Here is an 11,244-nt window from a genome sequence, read left to right on the forward strand (position 1 = left end):
TCTCTCTTCCTCTCTCACTCATTCGCAAACTAATGATGTAGATATTTGGTTTTCTTTCTTTCTTCTTTCTTTCTTTCTTTCTTTCTTTCTTTCTTGCTTTCTTTCTTTCTTTCTTTTTCTCTGTTTCTCTCTGTCACATTCTCACTTATTCTAATTCTCTCTCTCATCCCCTTCTAAACTCTTTCTTTCTTTCTTTCTTTCTTTTTCTCTGTTTCTCTGTTTCTCTGTTTCTCTCTGTCACATTCTCACTTATTCTAATTCTCTCTCTCATCCCCTTCTAAACTCTTTCTTTCTTTCTTTCTTTGTTCTTTCTTGCTTTCTTTCTTTCTTTCTTTCTTTCTTTCTTTCTTTCTTTTTCTCTGTTTCTCTGTTTCTCTGTTTCTCTCTGTCACATTCTCACTTATTCTAATTCTCTCTCTCATCCCCTTCTAAACTCTTTCTTTCTTTCTTTGTTCTTTCTTGCTTTCTTTCTTTCTTTCTTTCTTTCTTTCTTTCTTTCTTTTTCTCTGTTTCTCTCTGTCACATTCTCACTTATTCTAATTCTCTCTCTCATCCCCTTCTAAACTCTTTCTTTCTTTCTTTCTTTTCTTTTTCTCTGTTTCTCTGTTTCTCTGTTTCTCTGTTTCTCTCTGTCACATTCTCACTTATTCTAATTCTCTCTCTCACCCCCTTCTCTCTGTCTCTTTCTCTCTCTTTCACTCTCTCCTCCTTGTAAACTAATTATGTAGATATTTGTTTTTCTTTTGTTCTGTCTTTCTTTCATTCTTTGTTTGTTTGTTTGTTTCTTTCTTTCTCTTCCTCCATTCCTCTATTCCGCTACTCCTCTCTCTCTCCCTAGCAAACCTAATTCTGTCTTTCTTTCATTCTTTCTTTCTTTCTTTCTTTCTTTCTTTCTTTCTTTTTCTCTGTTTCTCTCTATCACATTCTCACTTATTCTAATTCTCTCCCCCCCAGCTAACTGATGATGGATTTATTTGGCGGAGAGCTGGGGCTGCTGGGAGGGGGGGAGGGGCTGCGGGACGACGTGGGCGTGGCCGGGATCAGCTGGTCGGCCAATCGGCTGCCGGACGACATGTATCCTGCGTCGGGATTGGCCCTCGCCGCCGCCTATCATGACATCAAGACCCGGCTGGCCAGTCTGGAGAGAGAGAACAGCAGCATCAAGAGGAAACTCAAACACTACGAGGTCAAGGTGGAGACACACACACACACACACACACATACACACACACACACACACACACACACACACACACTAGTGTATAGAATGAAATGCAATAGAAAAGAATAGAAACAATTGCAATGTGACTTTTTAAAGGCTTGAATACATTTTTTTTCTTGAAAATCAATTTCTCTCCTCTCTTCTCTTCTCTCCTCCTCTCCTGTCCTCCTCTCCTCTCTTCTCTCCTTCTCTCCTCTCCTTTCTTCTCTCTCCTTCTCTCCTCTCCTCTCTTCTCTCCTCCTCTCCTGTCCTCCTCTCCTCGCTTCTCTCCTCCTCTCCTGTCCTCCTCTCCTCTCTTCTCTCCTTCTCTCCTCTCCTCTCTTCTCTTCTCTTCTCTTCTCTTTTCTCCTCCTCTCCTCTCTTCTCTTCTCTTCTCTTCTCTTTTCTCCTCCTCTCCTCCTCTCCTCTCTTCTCTTCTCTTCTCTCCTCCTCTCCTGTCCTCCTCTCCTCTCCTCTTCTCTTTTCTCCTCCTCTCCTGTCCTCCTCTCCTCTCTTCTCTTCTCTCCTCCTCTCCTGTCCTCCTCTCCTCTCTTCTCTTCTCTTTCTCCTCCTCTCCTGTCCTCCTCTCCTCCTTTCTCCTTCTCTCCTCTGCTCTAGTTTCCTATGATCAGTGAATTTGGGGAGGAGAGGACGCTGTGTTGTTCCTGTGAGTCTATCGTCAAGGAAACGAGCGTCATCCAATCAGAAACCACCAACCTGCAGCAGAGGGTCAACTCTCTGACTCAGGAGGTAGCAGCTGGAATATTATCAGTACTAGCAGTAGTAGTAGTAATATTAGTAGTAGTAATAACACCATAAGCAGTACCAGTACTTATACTTAGTAATAGTCGTAGTACTAATATTATCAGTAGTAATATTGTTAGTATTATTTGTTTTAGTAGTAATATTAACAGCAGTAGTAGTACCATTAGTTGCAGTAGCTGTAATTTTCAGTCCAATTATTATTATTATTATTGTTAAGTAGTAGTAGTAGTAATAGTAGCAATGCTATCAGTAGTAGTACCAATAATAACAATATTACCAGGAGTAATATTGTTATTATTAGTAGTATTAATAGTAATATACTACTAGTAGTAGTAGTTTAAAACACAGTCACTGTTTTTTTTTGTTTTTTTTCCATTTCAGAAAAGTGAACACATTTTTCTTTGGTCTGAAACAAGCCACCAGACAACTGGATTTGTGTTAGTTTTCAAATTGTATGTGTTGTATTTAAAATGAATTGAACTACGATTTGTAATTTGTAATTTTGTTGAAATCATGGCGTCCATTATATTTATTTCCATTACTCTCTCTCTCTCTCTCTCTCTCTCTCTCTCTCTCTCTCTCTCTCTCTCTCTCTCTCTCTCTCTCTCTCTCTCTCTCAGCTGCAGAAGAGTAAGGAGAGAGAGGAGAGGTTGGAGGATGTCATCCAGGCTTATGAGAAGATTCACTTGGAGAAAAGCAACGTCCAGAGAGACCTGGACAAGATGGTGAGCATGCACACACACACACACACACACACACACACACACACACACACACACACACACACACACACACACACACACACACACACGTACATACACACATAAGCATGCATGCGCACCAGCGTTTCCTTGTAATATTCTGTACTGTAGTGTTTGGTGGTAATTTGAGTTATGTGTGTGTGCGTGTGTGTGTGTGTGTGTGTGTGTGTGTGTGTGTGTGTGTGTGTGTGTGTCAGACCACTCTAGCGGAGCAGCATGTGGAGCGGATCCGGAGTCTGGAGTCGGCTCTCAGACAGAGAGAAGTTTCCCTGCAGAAACTCAGCGCTCAGCTACGCAGCAAAGACGCTCACCAGCTTCAACTCCACACCAGCCTGGACGTCCCGAGGGGTGAGGGGGGGGGATTTTTAGTAGTACCAGTACTAGTAATATTGTAATATCAGTAGTAGTCACACTAGTAGTAGTAATAGTAACAGTAGTAGTAATCAGCGTGCAACATAAAAGGTGCAACACATTTGTCAGTAAAGGTTTGACTAAAGTGACCACATCTGAATTTGAAAGTTCCTATAATTTAATTGAATAGAAATCTGGTCTATTCTAGATTTGAAATACAAAAATACTGCTTCCAAAAGTATCTTTTAAAACAAAAACAAATAACTGTTTTTGAACTCCAGTAATACAAATTACAAAATACACAAAAACCAATTAAATACATGTTTCAAATGCATTTAATTAAAATACTGCCCATCTCTGCTTGTAATATTGGTGATCTAGGAATTGAGGTTTATTATTCTGCTGACCTGTGAAGTCACTGCAGAGAACCAGGAAGAAAAGCTGGATTAGGTTTTTCTTCTGTCCCAAAAGAAGACGTTTGTGTGTGTGTGTGTGTGTGTGTGTGTGTGTGTGTGTGTGTGTGTGTGTGTGTGTTGTCGTGGTTTTGTCAGAAGGCCGCGGCCCGACCCTGCAGAGCTCCCGCAGTCTGGACGCCCTGTCCGACCTGAAGCTGCAGCGGCTGGAGGCGGAGCTGAGGAGGCGCGGCACCAGGCGGAGGGCGCGTGCCAGAGAGAGAAGGAGCTGAGGGCGGAGCTTCAGAGGCTGAGGCAGGAAGTGGGCCAGCTGCGGGAAGCGCACACTCAGGTAGACCGGGTCCTCGAACCACCGGAGGTTCACACCAGCAGTAGTGACAGGATCAGAACCAGCAGTATGAAACTGACCGGAGGGAGAAAAACGTATGAACTCTCCGTCTCTCTGTCTGTCTCACAGGAGTTGGCTCCGCCTTGTGAACACTGTGATGTAGAATGGATAAAGAAGGCTGGAGACGAACAGTAAGTCTGTCTGACCGTCTGCCAGGTGATGACCAGGCTACAGACACTCTGTCTTGTATTTATCCAGAATAGAGTAGAATACATACAGTAGAATAGAACAGAATCAGGGATGGAGTGGAGGGTAAGCCCATCTTAACTCAGTTTTCCCACCTTTTTTTTTTTTTTTGCAGAATAGATTTTTTAGGCTGATGTAGTAATTTAGTAGCAATTTAGGTAACACTTTAAAATAAGGGTCACTAAGTTAAGGGTTAGTTAATGCTTAATAAGCATTAACTAACCCTTAATTAACAGTTAACTAATGTGTAATTTACTAATGGTGTTCATGTTAACTAAGGTATTAATTTATACATTATTTAATAGTTTATAAAGATGACTGTTAAATAATGTATAAATTAATACTTTAGCTAACATGAACGCCTTTAGTAAATGATTACCAGACACATTAGTTAACTGTTAATTAAAACAAAAAGTGTTACCGTAATTTATTTATCACAGTAACTCTGATGTATGTTATTTGAGAGTCTTTTAAGGGGGAAAATGCATAAATTAATGCTTTTCTGAAAATGTAAGTGGTTTTTGTTCATATCAGTGGTTGTGATGCCATACGATGATCACCGACTGGAGGTCACAGTTTACCCACCATATAATTTAACACTACATCACTGAATAGAATAGAATAGAATAAAAGTTAAGACCCCCCCCCACATCTAAAGCCTCAGGAATGATATGAAGTGTTTTATTCCAAAGCTGATTGATTGATTTCAATAGATGATGTGAGATGTACATAATTCCATCCTCACCAGTTTTCAGTTTTGGTCAGTTTACTTTCATGACCAGCAATAATTTTAGAAGAAATGGGGTCAAACACAAATACAGGAGATTTCATTTTGGAACCAACATACCTGCCAGTCATCTTGCCCCCCCCCATCTCCCCCCCCCCCCCCCCCCCCCCCCCCCCCCCTCTCTCTGTGTTGCAGGGTGAACCTAGCGTTAGCCTACACCGAGCTAACGGAGGAGCTGGGTCGTGTTCGCAATCTGGCTGCTAAACAGAGCGACCTTCTGCGGCAGGCCTCACAGGAGCCGGGTGGGTCCCTGGGTATTTGGTTTAGGGGCCGGGCATCATGGGAAATCTGGGAAAATATGGGAAATAGAGACGCAGCCCTTCAACCGGAGATGTTGAGTTCAAGACTAAGGAAGATTTTTTTCCGGACCTGAGACCATTTATAATAATAATAATAATAATGATAAGAGTTTACAAAGTGCTTGTGAATTAAATTAAAAGAAGAGTACAGAGGTGTAGAAGAGGAAAATTCAAATAACTACTAAGGATAAAATAAAACAAAAATAAAATAACATTAAGATAAAGAATATGTTATTCTAACCCGGACTTTGCTCAGGGGGGTGCAGACTATACTATGGTGCACACACTCTTTTCATGTGTGAACGGAGGGAGTGACTTTTTTCAGTTGGGCAAATAAATGTAACGATGATTTCAGAGAATGTATCAGAGTAAAAAAGTATGGTTCAGAAAAGTAGTGGAGTAAATCTAAATAGTCAAGTAAACTACAAATTCAGAAAAAAAAAACCTCCTTAAAGGATAAGTTTGATGGTTTTGGACTCGCTGTTAGCAGCAAGAGGCAACAAGAGCTCACCTGACCTGGAGCCAGTACTGTCTGTGGGTCCAAGAACTACATCGCCTGGTAAGACCGTCCTGATCACGTGACCTCACATTCTGTTTCGCTCCACGGATCAGTCTGGACTTCTAGCCGCCCACATCGATTTCCTGAAATTACGTAACCGGGCCAATCAGGGACTGCGTCGTAGTTGATGACGTGAAATACAGGCCGCCGCTGCAGAACAGTAACGGCGTCTCCCGAAGCAACGAGCCATAAGGAACACAGCCATAAGTGCAATTATTGCAGAAATAGACTCACTAACAACAATTAAACAAGAACAAGAGTATGGCTTACGGTTGTGTTTACTCTGCTAACGTTAACGTTACCGCTCGTTGCTTCGGGAGACGCCGTTACTGTTTTGCCAGCGGCGGCCTGTATTTCTCCTCATCAACTACGACGCAGACCCTGATTGGCCCGGTCACGTTGTAATTTCAGGAAATCGATGTGGGCGGCTAGAGGTCCAGACTGATCCGTGGAGTGAAACAGGATGTGAGGTCACATGATCAGGACGGTCTTACCAGGCTAAGAACTACAGGGATGAAGTCAAAAATCGCCAAACTTATCCTTTAAATACAGAAACACGGTATTTCTACTTACTTTATATGTCTGCTGAATCCCTACCAGCTGTATTTACTGTTCTCTCTCTCTCTCTCTCTCTCTCTCTCTCTCTCTCTCGCTCTCTCTCTCTCTCTCTCTCTCTCTCTCTCTCTCTCTCTCCCTCCAGTCTCTCGTTCTCCGCTGGGTCCTCAGCGTCTCTCCCCCACCTCCCCCCAGCGCCCCTCCCTCTCCCCCGAGAGGCTCCTCCCCTCCCCGTCGCCCCCCATCTCTCCAAGTGACGGCCTCGCCTCCTACTCCCACCGGCCAACCAGCAGCCGTCTCCGGGCAAAGTTCCAGGGTCGCCGTAGTTACTCGGAGGTGAGGCTGGAAGGTTTTTTGCGTAACTCTGTGGGAACCTTCACACGTTATGGACACACAGTAGGCCTATATGGATGTTTGTTGTTTGTCCACAACTCTTTATGTTTGTCTTGCTGCTGCTTTCTTGGGCAAGTCTCTCAGGAAAAAGAGTTTGAATGCTCATTGGGACTATCAGGTTGAATAAGGTTAGGGTTAAATAGCTAGCTAGCGAGATATATAGACAGAGAGTGAGAGTAATTCATTAATCACAGCACATGAATAAATAATAATGATAAATTGTTCACTAAGCTCTTTCTCTTTCAACAGTTTTTTGTTGATTGTTGAATTTTGCAGCATAATTTTGTAAATTATCAGTTTCTTGGAAAGGGTAGGGTAGGCTTGTCGCGGTGGGCGGTGTTACCGGTGGCATACGGTCTTGGAGTCCACACCGTTATTAGCCCCACACCGGGAATACCGTTATTTTGTATTTTGTAAAATAAAAGCACATACGGTATTCAGAGCTTCCATGTTCAAGTTAGGCTACTAAATGATAAATGGACATACTAACAACATACTGATCATTAATATCTGATCACTAATATGACAGATTAGGATGAATAGGATTAATTATTTGTCCTTACCTAGTGACAGTAATGTGTCCAGTACAATCCAATGGGAGCCTATAGAAAGGCAATATGCCAGAACCTGACCTGCACTCACATTAACTCTCTGAGTGTCGAGCACTGTTATAAATCTCTGATTAAAAACTGTTACGTTTACAAATGCCGTTAACACAGTTTGGAGAGGAATTTTAAATTTCACTTTCATCGTAGTGACGCTGACTTTGGTAGCGCTTAGACCCTCTAGTGGCGAGAGGCGGGATAACCGGTATGGCCGGTGTTGAGGAGGGAAACAACACCGGTGTCAAAATGGCATCACCGTGAAAACTCTAATGCCAAGACAGATTCAGCACTGTATTTACGTCCTTTAAGTGGTTTGACTTGAACTGTTTTCTCCAAGTGAAAGACAGTATCAGCTACATTAAACTGAACTGCACACAGCACACTCATGTTTATGAACTGGGACGGTCTGTGATGCTTTATACCAAAGGGACAAGAGAGGCAAAAGATCTAACATTGGTGAGTCCAGCTTTCCCTGAACGGAGCGTTGGCTTGCTGCTGTTTAGGAGACGAGTTGTGTTTCGCTCTTGAGATTCAATTTGTCACTTCCTGTGGGCTGAAAAGTGTACATACCTGACATTAGAGAAGTTTAGAGCTAGAATCTAAGTTCTTGGACCATGTGACCGTCCCTCCCCCAGGTGTCCGACCCCTCGGCCCTCCAGCGGGCCCCAGCTCGCCTGATGAGGGACCCTGTATCGACCCTGCCCAAGCCCAGGCCCCTCCTGGGAGAGACAGGGGGCTACGGCCAAAGCAGACCTCAGCTCCGGACCTCCATGGTGGGCCTGGTTCGACCGGCCTCGGCCCACGGAGCCGGAGGGGAGAGAGGAGGAGGAGGAGGAGACAGAGGAGGGGGGAGCAGTCTCAGCAGCAGTCCACATCATCGTGCTCTGGACCTGGGCTTCCCTCTAGCTGCTGAGGTGGGATTGACTAAGATTTGAGGTAACGCTTTATTTTCCGGGTCCACAATTTCCCAATAATTTCCTAGAAAGGAACTGTTAATTTCTTAGGAAGTTTCCTGAAAACAAGCATGAAGTGAAGCAGCAGCTCTGTAGAAACTGTCATCAGTCTGGAGACTCGATCAGACACTGAACATTTCTAAAAGAATTTCCTGGAAAGAACTACAAAACTACAAACTATTTATTGGAAAAATAATAGGCAGAGGTCAATTATCAATATATCAAGTATATAATATACTTATTTGTTGAATTCTTAATTAATTTTTGTTAATTTCTAATTTTCTACTACATAATGTCATGGTTCTGTCTTGGAAACAACAGAACTTACCGACTACCATTGAACTCATACTCTATTTTCCCTATAATTAGCAAATAATTTCATGGTTCTTTCCAGGAAACTTCCTAAGAAATTAACAGTTCCTTTCTAGGAAAAGATTTGGAAATTGTGGACCCGGAAAATAAAGCGCTACTGTTCATGATACATAGTTAATTACCTAATACTTTCTAATTAAGTAATAACTTTAATTACATGATACTTTCTCATAGTTAATTATCTGATTAATACAATATTCTGGAGTCACCCTGTCATCACTGCTAGCTGTTAAGTCATTAACAAATTTCCCACATTTGACAGTTTTTTTCAGGCTGTAACAATAAATTATTGTGACTTTGACTTTATTATTAAGTGACTTTGAATTTTAAAGTTTCAAAGATCTATAAAAGTTGCTACTAGAATGCTGAGCATACTTTAATTGTGTATTATGTGACCATGCACTGTAAATATATAGCAGTGAAACCTTCCCTTATGAAGCTTTATCTTAATCCTATAAAACCTGAATATGCTTTTATGCAATTAGTAATCATCATGTTCTCCCATGCCACTTTTGTCATCCAGGTCCATCATTTCTGTCGCCTTGACGACCCTCCTGAACCAACCCCATTGGTGACTCCACCCCAGTCCTCTGATGATGATGAGGTGATGATGATGATGATGATGATGAAAGCAGGCTTTAAAGCAGGCTTATTCATTCTTAGGATGTCTTTGGTGTTTAAATGTACAGGATCTATCTATCTATCTATCTATCTATCTATCTATCTATCTATCTATCTATCTCTATCTATCTATCTATCTATCTATCTATCAGGAGTGGGTGTGTCCATCTCCGGCCACCAGCCCGCCTCGGACACTAGGCGCGATAGGAATTGGCTCATCGTCTCCAAGGGATCAGCCCCTGCACCCCTCCTTCCCGTCTCTGAGGGAACAGCCCCCCCACCCCTCCTTCTCGGCCCCTGAGGGCCCGGCCACCCTCTCCTGCCACCTGCCTCCCTACATGAACAACGAGCACGCTCAGTCCTGGCCCTCCATCAACGTGAGTGGTAGATGGTGGTGATGATCAATACACAAGATTTTGACTTTCAGAATTTAAAAATGATGGAGAAATGACGAACATGAGATGAGATGGGACATTATAGAATGTAAGTGATTTAGTGTTTAGATAATGTCAGCTTGTTAGCTAGCTAACATAGTATCTGGTCAGCTAACCATCACTGTCTTGTTGTTAACACATCTGATTAGCACACTAGCTAACGTAGCTAGTAGCAGCTAGCGTTAGCATGTTCACATTAACATCAGTGTGTCTGCTGGCTAGTTAGCTAGCTAACAGTTTGTTCAGGTTAACTGAGCTGACTCTTCTCAAGCTACAACTCTTAATGTTTTGGAGTAGAGACTAGGGCTAAAGACAAGACAGTTTACTGTGTCACAGTAACCTACATTTGGAAACAAATCCACCTTATCACACTATTCACTTTTACTGAGAACGTTACTGAATGGATCTACAGCCACACCACAACAAGCTGACTCAGCTGCTCTGCTTCTAGCTGCTTGCTACAGATTTACACTTTATTCACTAACACACAGGCTGCGTTCGGAATGGTTCACTCATTCCCTCACTCACTATTCCCCATGTAGTGTTTATCATATAGTGAACTATATGGGCAACGACCAAACGAAATTTCGGACACTACAGTAAATATAATTGCGTCAAAAAAATGCGCTGGATATTCGTGTGACACACCGGGATGCGCCCAGCATCACGTAAATAAACCAAGCATCATGACAGCAGGTTGAAATGGACTCAGGTCGTATTGATTTTGACAAGTTTTCAACATTAAATTACAAATAAATTGTTGAAATTCTAATCATGTGCAAATGTGGTTTTGTCAACTTTGGTGCTGTCTGCTAATGGCAGCGAGCTGTTTTGGTTTGGTAAACAAGCTTGTGAGCTAATGACTAGCAGAAGCTTTCATATCACCTCCTGTCCTGTATTGGTGGATAAAGTAGTCAGCTGACCTGTAACGATGATTCCTGCAGTTTTGCTGCTCTTGGTTCAAAACGGAGGAAACTCGACTGAGGAGTCTGATACGTCTTTTGTTGATTTGCTAACGCTGTCAACCGGTAAATAGACCAGTTTCTATTAGCTAACATGTTAGCTAGCTGTTTCTTCTTCTTCGGTAAGACACGATCACATTGCATTGTGGTATACAGGAGAAATTGTAGGGTACACTGTCTGTTCACTACAATTTGTAGTGCATTGTGGGTATTTTATAGTGGACTATTTAGTGAATCAAATTAACCGTTGAGAATTCGGACACTAGTAGAAAATGGCGGATACACTATATAGTGCACTATTTCTGTAATAGGGAACGGTTTCGAACAGAGCCACAGTTCTACAATGTTCCTCCATGATGGAGCCAGATGTGGTTGCTAGGGCTTTTGTGACACAACCACAAATTCTATATTAATGGGTTTCAAAGTTTTGGTGGTAAATTGTATGCAGCCCAGATTTTGCCATAAATTGGGGTTCAGTAGTTTGATGCCTTTGTCTTCCTCTGTCTGTAGTTATGGATGGAGTCGGAGGAGAGCGCCGTTCGTAGCTGTCCTCTGTGTCAGCTGACCTTCCCCACCGGTTACCCTGACGACGCCCTCATCAAACACATCGACTCACACTTGGAGAACAGCAAGATTTGA

The 11,244-nt window shown here is 42.5% G+C and overlaps 1 pseudogene; it reads left to right on the top strand.

Moving 5' to 3' along the window:
• Positions 1 to 961: 961 nt before the first annotated feature.
• LOC139640357 (TANK-binding kinase 1-binding protein 1-like) lies at positions 962 to 11,244 on the top strand (annotated as a pseudogene).

This window comes from Centroberyx affinis, unplaced genomic scaffold (genome assembly GCF_046629955.1).
Source record: "Centroberyx affinis isolate AG114_WGS23_722 - 3 ecotype Tasmania unplaced genomic scaffold, CSIRO-AGI_Caff_v1 ptg009170l_1, whole genome shotgun sequence".
Lineage (NCBI taxonomy): Eukaryota > Metazoa > Chordata > Actinopteri > Beryciformes > Berycidae > Centroberyx > Centroberyx affinis.